At 41.5% G+C, this 18,553-nt stretch overlaps 2 pseudogenes; both read right to left on the bottom strand.

Moving 5' to 3' along the window:
- Positions 1 to 14,178: 14,178 nt before the first annotated feature.
- Positions 14,179 to 14,966, bottom strand: LOC147446396 (uncharacterized; annotated as a pseudogene).
- A 1,184-nt stretch (positions 14,967 to 16,150) lies between these two features.
- On the bottom strand, positions 16,151 to 17,799 carry LOC147446395 (uncharacterized; annotated as a pseudogene).
- Positions 17,800 to 18,553: the final 754 nt, after the last annotated feature.

Below are 18,553 nucleotides of genomic sequence, written 5' to 3'. Positions count from 1 at the left end.
GATACGCCATGTAGATATGTACTTCCAAAAATCGGCTCGTCAATGGTGGGCTAGCCTTCGTGGCAATGGTGAAGCCCCAAAGACATGGAAAACTGTACGAGTTTCCATCATGAAGCAATTCCTTGCAAGAGATGCAAAGGAAAAAGTGATCACCGAATGGAGGATTTTGAGGCTTCTCTCTCATGAGTCTATCCACAAATATGTGGACAAGTTTTGGGATTTACATCTCAAGGACATTGTCTTTCAAAAGATAGACTTTATTGAGCAAAAGAAAAAATTCTATGCGGGATTACCTGAAGAGATGGCCGAGTATGTCAACTCTGAAAGGCGTGGTTCTATCAGCGAAGTAATCCACCATACCATGGTTGCTTCATGCAAGGGGTTAGACGGAATTTCAAGCCCATGGAAAATAAAGACAAAAGTGATGCAAAGGGAAAAATTAATGCCCAAAATTCTTCCCAAGGCAATTCCAACAACAACAACAATCGGTCCAAGGAGAAAGGAGTTTACAAAGGTAAAAATAAACTCTTCTGAAGAGCTTGAAACTTTTCTCAAGGATCACAAATGCTTTAAGTGTGGGGAGCAAGGACATGGTTATTGTTCTTGCCCCAAAAGAAATGCTCGCAATGAGACTCCTAGAGCTTCCACTATCGAAGCTCCAAAAGAGGATGCTCATTGCAAAGGATCACCTCTCTCCTATGCTTGGGGAAAGTTAAGGGAGCATGATGCCTTCATCTTGTTTGACCCTGGTTCTACTCACAACTTCATATCAATGGAGTTGGCCACCAAGTTGCGCATTCAAGCTTTTGAGATGGGAGATGTTGTAACTGCTGATGCCGCTTTCAAGGGACAGCAAGCCTCCGTTACTCCCTTGATTGGGAAGTTGAGGCTTCATGTCCAAAGCTATGTCGACAAAGAAGGCTTCTTTATCTCTCCTATCCAACATGAGGATGCTATCCTAGGGGTACCATGGCTCAACCGCATGACTGCCAACATGAAGTTCCCTGAAAGAAGAATCTACTTCACCTATAGGGGAAAGAATTTGTATATAGATGCTAATGAGTCTGGTCGTACTATACCACTTGTAAATCCTCTTTCTCTTGATAAATCAATGAAGAGCTCAGTTTTTGCGTACATGATTTTTGTCAAAGAATCCCTAAAAGGCCCTAATGTTTCATCAAAGGTGAATGGTAGGAATCAAGAAGAGTTAGACTTGTCTAACTTTCTAAAAGGATTCCAAGATGTGTTCATCGATGATATGCCTATGGACTTACCTCCAAAACGAGGGGATGATGACATGGAATTGAGCTCCTATCAGGAATCTCACCGCCTAATAAACCTCCTTATCGAGTTTCACAAGCTCAACAAGAGGAGATCATGAGGCAAGTACAAGAATTGGTAGACAAAGGGATGGGGAGGCCTAGCTCCTCTCCCTTTTGTTCTCTAGTCCTTTTAGTGCAAAATAAAGATGGTACATACCGCATGTGTGTGGACTCACGCATTAAACCATATCACTATCAAAAACAGATTTCCCGTACCTTGGGTAGAAGATCTGTTTGATAAGCTACAAGGCTCTACCTACTTCAGTAGGATTTACCTTAAAAGTGGCTACCATCAAATAAGGATAGTGAATGAATATATCCTAAAGACCGCATTTCTTCAACGTTTGGCCTTTATGAATATCTAGTCATGCCTTTTAGCTTGACTAATGCACCAGCTACATTCAATCGATTGATGAAGAAAATTTTTAGACCCTACCGCAAATTCACTAGAGTGTTCTTTGATGATATCATCATCCACTCCAATTCCTTGGAGGAACACAAGCAACATCTCCAAGTGATTTTTCAAGCATTAAGGGAGAATAAGCTTTTTCTCAAATCAAAAGAAAAGCGAATTTTTCCTTCAAGAGATTCAATACTTAGGTTATATTATCTCTCGGGATGGTATCCGTATGGATCCATCAAAGTTGGAGGTAATAAAAGCATGGCCTAATCCAAGAAATCTACATGAGCTAAGAAGCTTTATTGGTATGTGTGCATACTATAGACGCTTCATGGCAAAATTCTCTCAAATAGCAGGACCATTACATGACTTAACAAAGAAAAACGTTAAGTATTCATGGACTGCTAAGGAGCAAAGTGCTTTTGACAAGCTCAAAGAGAAGCTTACCTCCCAACCAGTCCTTATGCTTCCAGGCCTCTCAAAACCATTTGAGGTCCAATGTGATGCTTGTGGTGATTGCCTTGGAGCAGTCTTGCTTCAAGAAGGGCATGCCATAGCATATGAGAGCCGAAGGCTCAACACGGATGAACAGGTCTTAGGCATTTATGAGAAAGAGCTTGTTAGCTGTTCTACATGCCCTAGACATATGGAAGCGCTATCTATTGGGGACTCCATTCATTTTACGAATAGACCATCAAAGTCTCAAGTACTTCATAACGCAAACAAAGCTTTCTGACAAACAAATAAGGTGGGAAATTTTCTTTCACAATTAAATTTCCACATTGCTCACATTGCTGGTAAGCACAATCAAGTGGCTGATGCACTTTCACGACGATCAAAAGTTAATACTGTGTCAATAGAAACTCACAATGATCTATCTTCTATGATAGATGAATATGCTACTGAACCTGACTTTAAAGAAATAATGTCAGCCCTTGCTTTGGGGAAGAAAGAGGAACCATTCACCTTGCAGGATGGTTATCTTCTCCATGGCACTAGGCTATGTGTTACCCACTCCCTTCGTGAGAAAGTCATGTATGAATCCCATTCTCCTCCCTATGCAGGGCATAGAGGCATTCAACCTACACTTTGAGGAGTAGAGATGTGCTTTTATTGGCCTATCATGAAAGTGGACATACAAGAGTATGTTTCAAAATGTGTGGTATGCCAAAAGACCAAGTACGATAGATGGAAGCAACCTGGATTACTCTAGCCATTGCCAATTTCTAATTCACCATGGGAGAGTATATCCATGGATTTTATCTTTGGATTACCCAAGTCTATCCATGGGAATACGGGAATATGGACAATAGTTGACAGGTTTAGCAAGCAAGCACACTTTATCCCTGTCAAGAAGACAATTAAGGCACACCAAATGGCAACTCTCTTCATATCCCAGATTTTCAAACACCATGGATTGCCAACATCCATCGTGTCAGATAGAGATCATAGAATGACCAGTAATTTCTGGAAAGGTCTCTTCAAAATTCTACATACAAGATTGATTTTCTCTTCGGCCTATCACCCACAAACGGATGGCCAAAGTGAGATAGCTAATCTTACGATTCTTGATCTACTAAAGACCTATGTTACAGAAGTAGATCCAAGCTCACAATAGAAAAAGTACTTACCTCTTGTGGAGTATGCATATAATAATACTATCCATAATTTTAGGGGGAAAGCCCTTTTCAAATCATAGAGGGAATACCTTAAAGTCCCTTGCTACTTAAAGTACATGGGAAGATCTTCGCTGCCGATGAGTATGGCCGTGACCTGCAAGCATCTTTTCAAACGATTAAAGAGGCTATATCCATCTCCCAACTAAGGAAAAAAGATGTTGCTGACAAGCACAGAAGGGCCTTAACGTTCAAAGAAAATGATTGGGTCTTACTTAAGTTTCCTAAGGCTTGATTGAGGGAAATGACGAGCAAAAATCCTACGGGCCATCAAAAGTATTATGCTAAACTCGCAAAAAGATACTATGGTCCTTTTCAAATTTTGAAGCCAATCAATGAGGTGGCTTATCAACTCAAGTTGCCTAACCATTGGCTCATACACAATGAGTTTCATGTGAGCCTACTCAAGCCCTACAAAGGAGAGCCTCCAAATGAACCAATTATTGAAGACCCTCCCGAAATCAAAGATCAAGAAGAGGTACTACAACCTGAAGCTATCCTTCGGCATGAAGACAAGGTACTACGACATGGTAAGATTATCCGACGGTATCTTATTAAGTTCAAAAATTATCCTTTTGAAGATGCTAGATGGATGCAAGGAATCCAACTTAAGGATAGTATAAACCTTGTCAATGCTTACAATACTACATTAGAGTAAGCAAATGTACATGTTTCTTTTAAATGATCAATGTTTTTGTCTTATAAGACTAATTCTCTATGTACTATGCATACTAAGAATCATGTTTGGGATGACGACGTCTCTCAAAAACCATGTAGAATTTGTCACTCTACTTGGGAGGATGAAATGGACTAAACAGCAGACATGCTTGCGGCAGCTATATATGTCTCCCAAGCACCAAATGGATTAGTCATCCATCTTGGAATGATGTCGTAGGGTAAAAAGGGATCCTCTACCCGCTAAGACAAATTGACTAATGACTATGGATTTATCTCTTTTACCTCATAGTCGAGGACGACTATGATTTCAAGAGAGAGGTAATGTCATTAAATCTAATATCTAACCAACCCAAATGATTTTCTCATATTAAACTGATTATTTAATGTGGGATAATAAACGAGAACAAGGGTTAGAATATAGACATGTGCTTACGGATCTATCTCAACACAGGGCCAATGGTAAAGGGGCCCGAATGAGAGATGGTATGTCAAAGAGAACGGTTAACTAATGGAGCTTAAAAGACCTTAGGGTTAGCTTCATTAAAGACTTCCAATGGTTAGTGTTAAAAGTCCTTTGACCTTAGGCAATCTAGGACTGAGCTTGAGGTGGGAACCCGACCTAAACTTGCCTTTGACCTTAGGCAAGCTAGGACTGAGCTTGAGGTGGGAACGCGACCTAAACTTGCCTTTGATCTTAGGCAAGCTAGGGCTGAGCTTGAGGTGGGAACTCCACCTAAGGTGCTTGTCATGTTTGATGACTAAGGTATTTGAAGTACTTGTCATATTTAATGAGGAAGGTGCTTGAGAAGCTTCCCATGCATGGGGAGTAAGGTGCTTGAGTCAAAAAGAGACTCTACAAACTTAATGAGGAAGGTGCTTGAGAAGCTTCCTATGCATGAAAGTCCCAAAGTTAGGGAAATCTTTAACCTAACCTTCCACTCACCCAAAGGACACCCCTTTTCTCAAAGGGAACATGGGACACATGTCAAATTCTCCTTAAGCTTAACCACATGGTGTGCTTGAATGCTATTGGTTGGGCTAAAGAGGGATCCAATGAGCTTCTAATTCCATCCAACAAATATCTAGATATTTTCAAGCTCTCTCTCTCTCTCTCTCTCTCTCTCTCTCTCTCTAAGGGGTAAGGAGGACACTTGTCAAAAGACTACCCATGTACTTGAATGCATGCTGCATGTGATTGTCTAGGGGGAGAGGGGTCCAATGAGCTTGCAACATGTGGAAAAGTCACAACTCACCCCAAGAAAGCAAGGGGGGGTGCTAGGGGGATATACACCACACACACACACTCATTTGGGGGAGCCATTCTCACTTGGTGAAAGTTGAGGAACTCCACCTCCTTCTTCAAGCTTGTGAGAAGTGAGAGCCTACACCAACACTCTTGCCTATGGAATGCAAATCCAACCAAGAGCCATGCTTCAATGCTTAACACTAGGTTGGTAACCTAACAGGACATAAAAGTGTCCTTTCAGGGTTTTGAAACAAACCTCTAAAACCATAGTAGATCCACTCATTTTGTAAAATCCTTTCATGAGGTTATAGTTCAAGGCCTACTACACATGGAAAAAATAAGAAACTTGTAAAATTTCTCATCTTTTGGTCACACCAAGCCTCCAAAGTTGATGGACCAGTACATTTTCATCAAAACAGTCATTTCTTACGTTTTGTTGCACAAAAATAAGATTAGGGATTTTTGTAGGACTTGAGATAAATTCCCTAGTTAACTTCAATGGGTTGGTGATCAGAACATATGATTGCTTCTCACTCACTATTTTTTGTTTTGCCAAAAGAAATAGGTACAAAAAAGTTGAATTTTTACCATTCTGCAAACCTATCATCAAAGTTTCTGTAGCCACGCTCAATACAAATAATATATGCATGTTTTCTTAGTTCACTATTTTCCTTTAGGTTCATAAGGAGCCATGGATCATGTCAAAAGAATAATACATCTCTTACCAAGGGGAATCTTGGGGACAAAGATGAAGTGCTAAATACAGCAAACATGAAAAAACTGGGTTCAACATTATGAGTTGTAGAATCCCATAGAAACTATTCAATATCTAGCCAAATTTGATCCTTATGACTAGATATGGTTACTACCTACAAAATGCATGTAGCTGTCAAAAGAAACTAACAATGTTGAAAAATATATACTTGATATACTAGAATGTTTTGTTTTCTTCTATAATTGAAACAATCAATCATCGTTGTCTACTATGAAAAATAGGGTATTAGGTGCCCCAAAACTCAAGGAATATTAGCTTTATGTTACAATATGTGACATAGAAAATCAAAACTGCATTTGGATATCATGAAAGCCACCAAAAAAATCATAGAAGAGCTAAAATTGGCTAAAAAACAGGATTTGACGATTTTTGTAATTTGGTCATAACTTACAACTTCAATATTTATTTCTCCCTAGAAGCATCAGGACATGTTGAGGACTACTAAAGATAGTTCTCTAGCATTATAGATCTCACAAACATGAATTCTAGAGTGGTATAGTTGAAAAAAGTTGAAAAAAGCCAAAAACAGGACCCGTTTTTTCACACAGTTTAGGTTGTTTAATGTTGTGCAAGGACATGGTTAAAGATGGAATTGATATTCCAAAAAAATGTCGAGTTTTTTTCAGCTCATGAGACAACTTTTTAGATATATAGCACCTCAAAATCCATTTTGAAACTCTTGACATAATTCAAGGAAAATGGCTACTTAACAGGACATAAAAGTGTCCCATTACCAACCTAGTGTTAAGCTTGCCATCTTCTCCATCTTCATTACTATGCTATTATGTATGCTAGCAAGAAGAGTGATGATAAGTGAGGAGCTATTTCTTTCTCCTATGAAATGTTTCTTCTTCCTCTTCCCTATCCTCATTCCCCGCTAGCTCTCTCCACCTTCGAAGGTGTTTGAGGTCTTGGGACTCAGGCTTGGGATAGTTAATGCTTTCTACAAAGTTTATGTTATGCTTGTGATGCATGAAGCTTTCCATCTTCATTGCATCACCTAGGTCACAAGGAACACAAAGATTGTATTGTACCAAGTCTCTCTTGATGGGAGAAACTATAATACAAATGCATATTGGAGGGGGGACCGGCTCCATATGAATCCGGTCCTCAACTATTGTCATGTTCTCTAAACTCTCTCTCTCTTGCAAAAGTATTGTTCATGCCAAGTTAACTAAGTACCATGTTTATGTTGCTACCATCAATTAAGTTCACCCTCTATGCTCACAAAATAATCTCATAAAAGTGCTTCATCTAATTTCCTAATTCCGCTACTCTCAAAATTCATAGGCCATTTTCATTGCACACCACATGCATGCACTACTTGTGTATTCACTAATATAATACATCACATACATTTGGCAAGCAACCGTTGCAAAAAGTTACGTTTGTGTGTAACCCACGTGCAAATATTCATCGACATTGAGTATCTAGTTCTGAAAACGAGATCCAAATAAACAAAAGCAAAGAAAGTAATGCGGAAAATTCTAAAACAAGCAAGTAGAAAAAGCATGAATGAATTGCAACAGTAAATGAGGTGCTTTACTGACCTGCAATGTTGTACTCTTGCCTTTTGATTGTCTAATCTACAGGTCGATAAGTGAGTTAAGCTACAAAAAAGCAATGTGAATAGTTAAACGTATCGTCTTGCAATGAAACGTCACAGTGAAAGTGCATAGTATATTATGCACGTCATACAGAGGTGCCATACAAAAGTATGGTGGAGAGCAGGATGGGGTCTTCATTAAAGACCCCGTGTTACTTAGTCTTGAGAGCGGACGACCCACATGACTAAAGAACACGGGGTCTTTAATGAAGACCCCGTCATGGGATCGACGGTGGGTGTGGCAAGCACGAATCTCGAGGGAGATGGACGTCCAACAAAAAATGCAAGTCAACGCCCGCTCGGTGATTCGAATCGATCACCTTTGCCATGGCAGCTTGGTGAGCTAACCACGCATGTGCATGCATTTCAGTGTCAACAAGGCACCAAATAAACTATATAAGCTAAACTTAAATGGAAAAAAGTAAACACGGACAAAAAAAAATAAACACGGACACGTCCGTTTAAAATCGGACGGCCGGGTGTGCCTCTGCTTTTGTGCGCATAGCTGCTCGCCATGGATCCCATGATGGGGTCTTCATTTAAGACCCCGTGTTACTTAGTCCTGAGGACGGACGACACACAAAAAGTCAACGCGGGGTCGCGAGCGAGATTTGAACCCAGGCGGCCTAGTTTTGTCCTAGTTTACTTTTCAACATTTTTGTTTAATTTATATATTTATGTTTTTCCATCATGGACAACCAAACGCCCGCGTGCACGTGGTTAGGGCGTGTGCCTCTCCCCGCGGCCGCCTGGGTTCAAATCCCGCTCGCACGACCTCTCGTTGACTTTTTGTGTGTCGTCCTCCGTCCTTGGGATTCTCCCCACTCAGCTGCAGCCGTTGATCCCACCGCTTAGGGTCATTTAAGACACCGTGTTACTTAGTCATGAGGCTGGCCTCATGCTCGTTGAGGACACAATAGGAGAGGTGGTCCAAGTAAACCATGTTCACGTATACTTTGAGTTTCCATTGTTTATCTACACTCTTCCTCGATTGTCCTAGGTGGGGGTGCCAAGCTAAAGGCGAACCCTTACATGTGTCCGAGTTTACTTTTTAGGTTCAAGTTTAGTTTTCAGCATTTTTGTTATGTCTATGTTTTCAAGGCCCAGATTCCATTTGTCTATGTTTGGTATGCATGCAGAGGTGCATGATGAGGAAAATTTACATGCACACCATAATAAAAAAGAACAAGTGCATCCAGCGCCATGGCCGATTTATTGCATTACGTTTATCAGGTTTTTGTTTGAATTTAGTGCGCTGATTCCATTTAACTATGTCTGGTCTTGATGCAGAGGTGCATGATGAGGATTTTACATGCATCCCATAATAAAAAGGAACCCGTGCATCCTGCTATATGGTTTATCAAGTTTTTGTTTGGTTTTAGTGCATTGATGCAGCTTGTCTATGTCTAGTCTTGATGCACATGTGCATGACAAGGATTCTACATGTCCAGTTTTTGTTTGATTTTAATGCGTTGTTGAAGTTTGTCTATGTCTGGTCTTGTAGAAGCTGGACACCTCGCTTCATGACTGATCCAAAGCATTGTTTTTTTGGAGTTTGAGTTTTTTCTTAATGTGTTGACCCCATTCTTTTATGCTTGGTCTTGATGCAGAGGCGAGTGAAGGTGTTGCCACCCTGGCTGAATGTGATGATGGATGACATTGAGGAAGAAAAGGAAAACAACGATATGCAAGGCGAGAAGGGGAATGAAACCGATGAAGAAGAGCACAATGAGGATGTGTTTTGGGAAGATGACTTTGGTGATGATGAAATCCCAAATGAGCAGGCAGAGGACAATCTCCAAGGAGAGAAAAAGGAAGGAACAACTGGTGACGATGAGATCCCAAATGAGCCAGGAGATGACAATCTCCAAGGAGAGAAAGAGGGAGATGACCTTGGTGATGATGAGATCCCAAATTAGCCAGGAGAGGACAATCTACAAGAAGAGAAGAAGGAAGATGGAGGGGTCTTGGAGGGAGAAGGGTCCAAGGCGAAGGAAGGTGAGGCTGCAACTAGTAGCGGGTCTACTAGCTCTAGCTCCCAGTATGGTCTTGGAGATACACCACTGTACGAGATACCGCCCCGTGATGATGCCAAGGATCTTCCAGTGGTCGAGGCTAAGGGTCACCAATGTGATGAACCCAACAATGAGCACATTGTGGACACCTTTGATAGATTTTCTTCCATGACATTGAACATCGGTGTTTCCCAAAATGAGGTAAAACTGATTATGGCTGTGTTTTTGCTGGTTTTCTGGGTTGTCAATAATTATGGCTGTGTTTTTTTGCTGGATCTTGAGGTTGTCACTGATGGCGGCTGTGCTTTTGTTCGATGGGCTGAATATGGCTGTGTTTTTGTTCAATGGACTGAATATGGCTGTGTTTTTGTTCGATGGGCTGAATATGACTTTGTGCAAGGACTCATAATGGAACATCGGCAAAAGTTGCCAATTCGGTCATCTACAAACACAAGTGTGGTTATCGATGTCTCATCACCGAGCCATGAGACCCATGTATCTCTTAAGTTCACCATCGAGAATGGCCGAGTGTTCGTTTCTCAGGAGGGGGGCGGTAGGGTTGTCACCACACGGACAAATATTGCGAAAGCCAGGTGATTTCATATCCCAGCTTTGCATTTTTAAAGAGTGTCAGTACTAATTCACATTATTCTAAGTCTTGCATGCTGGTCTTTTAGGCTTGCTTCTAATGCTAGCATCACATTCAATTCCGCAAGATTCAAATTGTCCACGAATGTAGATCAGTCCCTAGTCAATGCTATATTGTACGGAGAGGCTAGCTCTCGGACTATAGACTTGTTTGGCCAGTAAGACTCCTCTCTCCCTCTCTCTCTCTCTCTCTCTCTCTCTCTCTCTCTCTCTCTCTCTCTTTGCTTGCAAATTGTTCTTCTAATTATCACCAGGAGGGGTTGTTTGTATGCAGGTGGATGGAACATGTTTTGCCACCTTCTATTCTTAAGAAGTTTTGCTTTGTGGATGCTTTATGGTACACAATGTCTGGCCACCTTCTCGAGAAATTTCTCTCAACACAGTTTGCTAGCCTTATTTTTGGCCAATAATTTGCAGGTATTGGTCACATCCAAGAAAGATACCATGCACGGCTTCAAGATTAAATACTCTTACTCACAGTTGTGATCTTCTTGTTTTAGGCACCATTGGTCATTATTTGTTCTTTATGTTAATAGAGGTGCAAAGCTCCTTCGCTTGCCCGGAAAGAAGCACTATTTGTTGTATTTTGACTCCTTACACCTCACGAGTCTGTTTGAGTGTCTTGACGCTATGCACATGTCAGTATTCTTGATACCTATGTATGAACATTCCTTTCTTCTACATGACCTCAAGCAACTAACCCATTTAGTGCCATGAATGTTTTGTAGTGGCCTTCGGAGCCTTGCTCAAGTGGTGGATGATACAGCCCTTTAGCGTGCCTTGGGTGATGAGTCACAGCTTGAGCTCAAGTTTGTGGATGCCCCGCAACAGCCGAACAACATTGATTGTGGATTTTATGTCATGTAATACATCAAGTACCTGACTAGCCAAGGCACACATCAAGTGTACTTTATGTGTATCTCTCGGAAGGTTTACAAACAATTGGGTTGTTTTGCATGGAGCTTATTGTGGGAGGATTGGAGGAGAGGCTGCGAAGGAACTGGCTGACATGGAAGTGGTTTCAACACGATGAAGTATGCAACATGAAGGAGCAGCTCCATGATTGGTGTATGGAGTGCTTGTCCTCGATATAGGGTTATTGTGTCCCAACTCTAATTAGTCTTAACAACATCAATGACTACGACAACTTGTATAAGCGACATAATATATGATTTGCTTTACAACTTGTGATTTTGGGTTTTCGGCTGTAATAGAAGCTTTGTGACTATGGCTTTATGTTTTTTTTTCTGAATCGATGCTTTACTTGCTGGTCTTTTACTGGTGTACTCGTTATCTCGCAAAGGTTTCACTCTAAAAAATGCTATGGTTTAATGATATTGGGATGTCATCCCAGATTATGTCTCGGTTGGGGGTTTTATGGTTTTATCGCCATATTCGAACTCACAAGTTATGGCCATTGTCGCCTCATTGTGCGCCCATTTAAATTTTCTAGTTATATGTTGGTTATGGTCATTTGTGCTGTCTCTAGCATTATGTCTCAAATATGGTCAGCAATTACGCGAACTGTGCATTGACCAAGGTCATTGCCTGTGGTTTCAAACTTTTTATTTCAATTCGCAGTGTCCGGCTTTGTTGGTTATAGTTATGCTTTGAAGGTTATGGTTTGCGAATGTAGTCCACGAATGTGAAATTGAAATGTGTTGAAGTCCTGGCCTTTGAATCTGTTGGTTATGGAATGCGGTTGTGTTCTCCGCAAGTGAGGTTGCGATCATCGCCATATTCGAACTCACAAGTTATGGCCATTGTCGCCTCATTGTGCGCCCATTTAAATTTTCTAGTTATATGTTGGTTATGGTCATTTGTGTTGTCTCTAGCATTATGTCTCAAATATGGTCAGCAATTACGCGAACTGTGCATTGACCAAGGTCATTCCCTGTGGTTTCAAACTTTTTTTTTCAATTCGCAGTGCCCAGCTTTGTTGGTTATGCTTATGCTTTGAAGGTTATGGTTTGCGAATGCAGTCCGTAAATGTCAAATTGAAATGTGTTGAAGTCCTGGCCTTTGAATCTGTTGGTTATGGCATGTGGTTGTGTTCTCCGCAAGTGAGGTTTTGACTGTCTTCATATTCGAACTCACAAGTTATGGCCATTGTTGCCTCATTGTGCACCCATTTAAATTTTCTAGTTATATGCTGTTTATGGTCATTTTGTGTTGTCTCTAGCATTATGTCTCGAATATGGTCAGCGATTACGCGAACTGTGCATTGACCAAGGTCATTGCCTGTGGTTTTAAACTTTTTATTTCAATTTGCAGTGCCCGGCTTTGTTGGTTATGGTTTGTGAATGCATTTTGTAAAGGTAAAACTGAAATGTGTTGAAGTCCTGGCCATTGAATCTGTTGGTTAGGGCTTGGTATGCAACAAGGTTATAGCATGCGGTTGTGTTCTCAGCAAGTGAATTTGTGACCATCGCCATCTTCGAGCACATTTGATTTTTCTAATTAAGGTTGCTAAGTCTCAATATGTTGGTTATGATCATCATTTCTCTAGTCACTGGTTATGCTTTTCGCATTCTTTATTTCAAGTCTTAAGTCTCTTATGCAAGTATTCTCAATAGATAGAGTTAGGGCTTTGGTCACTCTCCACGTTTATAGGTTATAATCATTACAACTAGCATGGAATCAACCCTTGTCATTGGCTATGGTCACCGGAACTTGACCATGGTGGATTCGAACTTGTTTACGGCTTTTGTCACCAACATAACCTTGACTCCTCAATGCATGAGACATTGAGACACGATGGATCGATTTGACACAACACTACTCACTTGCCCAACGGTTTGGTATGGCCTCCGACGCTAAGAGACGTCGATCTAAAAATTGATGCAATACGTGACCAAGCATGGTACGCACACCTTGAAATCTACAGATATCGATGCAATAAGAGAACTGGCATTAAAAGCTACAAATAACAAGCCAAAAATCGATGCAAAAATTAATGTTCAACCTCCAAAACCATCCCCACTGCTTCAGCCTTAGAAACAACACTACATTCATTTCCCCAAAAGTTCAGCCTTAGACACAACACTATTCATTTGCCCAAAAGTTTGGTACATAAGCATGCATTGAAAGCTACAAATATCAACCCAGACAAATATGCAATAATTGCAATTTTTTGTCAACCTCCAAACCCATCTCCACTACTTCAGCCTTAGACACAACACTATTTATTTTCCCAAAAGTTTAGTATGTAAGCGGGCCTTAAAAGCTATAGATATCGATCCAAAAATCGATGCTATAAGTGATCGGGCATTGAAAGCTACAAATATCAACCCACCACTACTTCAACCTTAGACCCAACATTGCTCATTCACCCAAAAGTTTGGTATGTAAGAAGGCCTCCAAAGCTACAAATATCGATGCAAACATCAATTGAATAAACGACCAGGCATTAAAAGCTCCAAATATTGATCCAAAAATTACTGCATTGTTAGTTGTCCACTAATTTGGTATGTAAGCAATCCTTGCATGTCCGAAGAAAAGGGAAGACAAAAACTGTCAACATCAAGCAAGACTGCCTAGCAATGACCATTTAAGACAGCACTACATCACTAAAACTCCCAGTCAAAGTAGTATTAATACAAACACGCATTATGAAGAGCCACTTACAATCTTGGCTCGGCGGCGTAAACCACCGCATGTACTGCTTTGTTATCCAATAGCAATATTTTCGAAGGGCAAAGAGAGGTAGCAGCCTCACTTCTCATGTTATGCTTCTCCTCTGTACCAAGATCTCCATGTACACATCTAACCACTTGCCCCCTCTAAATGACATCATTGAAGAGAGTAACATGTCAATTTAGAAGACGAGACTTTGAACCAGCTGGGGCTTGCTCAAGTGTCAAGGGTAAGAGAGCATGGCATGTATGGCATGAGTGGCTTTCTCTTGGATCAAGCAAAAGACTTTTGCTACAACAATGGAAGCAGAACACTTTACGTCTCTTTTCGAAGCGTACTCGGATCCTCCCTCGCTGATGTTTGCATCTTAAAACGCCAATAGTCCTGGCCTTTGGAGGGACAACTGAGACCAGCCCAACTTCAGCTCCACATCCATCGGCTTCTCGTGCCACACCATGACCAAGCTGAGTTTGTGTTACATGTGCTTGGATCTGTCTAGTTGAGCATGTTTCACTGGCAAGTCGATGCGCTTTGGGACAATCAGAGTGGAGAGGCAATCCCTTAAGTTGCACAACTGATTAAAGAGGATCAGTTTTAGGTCACTATCACACTGTCCCAACTGTTCTTCAAAGCTTTGTAAAAGTCCTTTCAAGTCTGAGATGCATCCAAGAATCTGGTTATCAATAATGGCTACACTTTCCTCGGCCATTGTGGGTAGCTGGCTTGACATATCTTGGTCCCCCATCATTGCATCTTTCTCCCTTGCTTGAGCATTGGCCTCCCGAACCACATGGTTGAAGGCATGTATGCTATCATGAACTGGAAAAATACATAGAAGTTGAGGAAAGTGCTTTTGAACTATTAGTGGGATTCCGTACTGATGCTTGCATTCTGAACCCCAATCAGGACAATCACAATAGCTGAATTGGATGCTCACATGATACCATTGGGAAGGAGATGACATGCTAAGAATTTTGAACAGCAAAGTGCTTTCCTCTATCACTTGAAGGGTGGTAGGATCAGCCTCAAACCTTTTCAGAATCGCCTCACCATCTGCTAATCTGGATGTGTGCTGCTTGCTTGACCCAACTCGATTAAAACGCCTGGAATCAGCTGCCACAAGTTTAAACACAAGAAGTTAGGAGTTGGCATATACAATAGAATACGATACTAGTTACAAACTCCAAAACCAATTGACTCTTACCAATCTCTTGCTTTTGCTTAAAGAACTCAAGCAAGGTTCCTCCGATGTAGGTTCCATGCAATGAATCACCCACAAGTGCATGCAAAAGGACAAGTACCGATCTATTTATCTTCGCATCAAGCAAAGTATACTTGATATATTGCCATAATCGTTCAACCAGGTTTGTCGTGTCCACATTCCCATGTACAAATAGACGCCCAAACTTTGGCCACCTTGTTCGCCACATGCATGTGCTGCCACACCAACCATTTGTCACGTAACGCTGGATATTTTCATGCATTGAATATGTATCCAACAACTGTCTATATCCCAGATTAAAAATCTCCTCAGTTGGTGCTTGCATTAGATTTGATAAGTGATTATAGACATCAGCTTGCTTGTCCTTAGGGACCTATGAAATGATTTCAACAAGTTGGTTATTAATATTGATAACAGCCCTTGACACACCAAAGGAACGGAAAGCTATGCAACAACTACAACAATTGCATACCTGCGGCAATAAGTTCTCCACCGGCTTCATCTTCTCTCCAGCAATGAGGATCCACATTGACCACCTTAAGAATTGCTTCCAGCTCTTGCTGATTCTTGTCAATGACAATAGCTGCAGGACGAATTTTGCCTAGCCTTGCAAAGACCAGCTTGAAGGTCAACTCCAAATCCAGCTTTTTATGATTAGTGCCCACATCGCTCGTGCATAACATCAGCCATATTGGCATCCCTACACCTCAGGGAAGTCACTTATCAAAAGATCCCTACATCACGTGCGTTCAAGAGGTAATTAATAATACCCCAATATACATACTATAGTTACATTGTGAGCCTATTTAAAAAAAACCCACCCCCCTCTGTATGTATACATTTTTATACATTTTGGTCTTTTAATAATCCTCTCCGGTTAACTCACGTGATATCATACACATTCTAAAAAGTGACCGCCCCGGGCCCTACACCAATTTGGTTGGGCAAGACTGCAGCATAAAGCGGTAACCCAAAGACATTTGTTTTAAATGTGCTATCCACTGCCCAAGAGTTATGACGAGAGAAACGAATAGCAATTTCAAGCATATCCTCATCTTGAATGACAAGAATAAACGGTCTCTTGCATTCATCATCTGCCCTCGGGTTGTATGGTTGGACAAATATGACCTACACGCAAGCGCATGCCCATGAACAAAAAAGCATGCAAAATGTGACCAGAAGTTGAGCTCTCAATGGTACCTTCTTCAAATCTTGCAAGCGAAGAGCTTCCCTAAGCATTGCAGTCCAATCATGCTCTGCATATTCTCCTACAATAAGGCCAAGAGATACAACATAATATAGATCTGCAAAGAATTACTTGTAAAAAGATACGATTCGACCCTTGAGATGCTTTGGGAGAGAGTGAAATACCTTGTGTGCGCATCCGGTGTAGCAACATTCGCACTTCTTTTGGTATCAATGAAGAACCGATAGATCACACGATCAAGTGTAGATGCATGATCCATGTGAAGGTGTTCCTTTGACTTTGATATTTTTGCAACATGTCGGCAAGTGCCTATATCAAACATGTCCTTTGTGCAACATGCAATTACAGATGGATGCACTGACAGGTGATAAAGGTCTGCACGAGAGCCAGGTACATGTCCCTCATGAGTATCTTGGACTTTGATAATCACCTTATCAAATTCTTCAAAGTGTTGGACCACCACCTTGAATCCACATCCCCGCCTTTTGGATTTTCGATCTCGTCGCTTGTGTGCACCTTTTCGTTGAATGCTACCCCATCGATGACACATGTATTCTTGCACCCACTTGCTTAATCCATGCTTCTTTGTGATCTGACCAAGACAAGCCTTGTCTGATGCTTTATCATGATGTTTGCCAATTGTGGCTCCACTTGGGATAGTGTTGTCTCAATTGATGTGCTCGAAGTAGTAGTAGACCAGCTACAAGCAGGCCAAGAGGAGACATCATGGGAAATAGCTTTCTCTTCCAACAAACAACCACACGCAATTAACGAACCTCTTATGTAGTCATGAGATATCCCATGTTTTCTCATGTCAATGCACCATTTGGTCTTGATTGCGTTAATAGTGGCAACCACTCCCAAGTGTTTTTCATGCCTTGAGGGACAATGGGATGCATGTACAATGCGCGCCCAATCTTCTATGTATGCGATTTTTAGGCCTCATGATTTCAGCTAGAAGTAGAGATGTTGTGAGGTGGCAATTGGGCAAAGGGAGAGATCATCTCTCATTCTATTCCACCTCTTTAGATTCATCATCCCTCTCACATCATGTGCTTTTAGAATTGAGAGCGACATTGTGACTGTCCCAGCCAAATTATTCACCATTAAGGAGTACATCTTCTCATCAAATGAGAAGAATGTGTTTGATAAGTATTGAAATGCATCTAATGAATCCCCTAGGTCCTCAACATCAGGCAATGAATCCATACAAACATCCATCTCATCCCAAAAAAAATGGTGTTCCAAAAAGCCATATTGATCCAAATCATCATCGCTTGATTCGCCCTCCGTAGTGGTCGCAAAACCAAGGTAATCTTTAAACGAAAGATTGGCTGCATTGTTGGCTTCATGCACCTGTAGGAGCATAACAATGCAAGCCTGACAATTATAACCCCTTGCAGGCAACCGAACTAACCCAACTTGCTGATATTAAACATGCACAAATTAGTGAGACTTTGGTAGACAAAGAGAGATGCAAAATAGTGGAGACATTAGATGCTTATTGCAACGCACACACAAGGGAGAGACAGTTGTAGAGAAAAAGATCAAAATAGAACCTGGTTGACATGCCCATCGGACTCCATTGCGTGTAGCCTGTCAAAGGCACTTTTTTCTGTTCTTTCTCAAACCCTAAACAAGCACCAGATGGTGCCCCTCCCAGCCCTAAAACTTAACGGCTATTTCTGAGGAGCATCCGCAGCCTTACTGGACATCCCTCTCTTTGACAGGCACAGCTTGCATCCAGCCCCATATTCTGCAACAAGCAAGGAGAGTGGTCCTGCACCAGAAGCAGGAGTGCACAGGATGCTTGATTTGCAACAAGCAAGGGTCGCCCTACATCAGAAGCAGGCACGCATAGCGTTCCCTTAGCGTTCGCAATTTCAAAAATATGCCTCGCGCCCAACGCAAATCCAAATTTTTTGTCCCGCTCAGCCCCGCCACGCCACCAGCCCCGCCACATCAGCAGGCCTGTCCGCGTTTACAAATTTTGTCCGTGTTTACTTTTTACGCTGACGTGGAGCACCGAGATCCCCTCTCCCTTCGCGCCCGGCTTCCCTGCCCTCGATCCCACCTCTCGCCCTTCACTTAAGACCCCGTGTAAGTTAGTCCTGAGCCCCCC

The sequence above is a fragment of the Adiantum capillus-veneris genome, chromosome 12 (assembly GCF_014529385.1).
Source record: "Adiantum capillus-veneris isolate H3 chromosome 12, ASM1452938v2, whole genome shotgun sequence".
Classification (NCBI taxonomy): domain Eukaryota; kingdom Viridiplantae; phylum Streptophyta; class Polypodiopsida; order Polypodiales; family Pteridaceae; genus Adiantum; species Adiantum capillus-veneris.
Note: the sequence above shows the minus strand (reverse complement) of the source record. Positions and strands in the feature narration are given on the sequence as shown.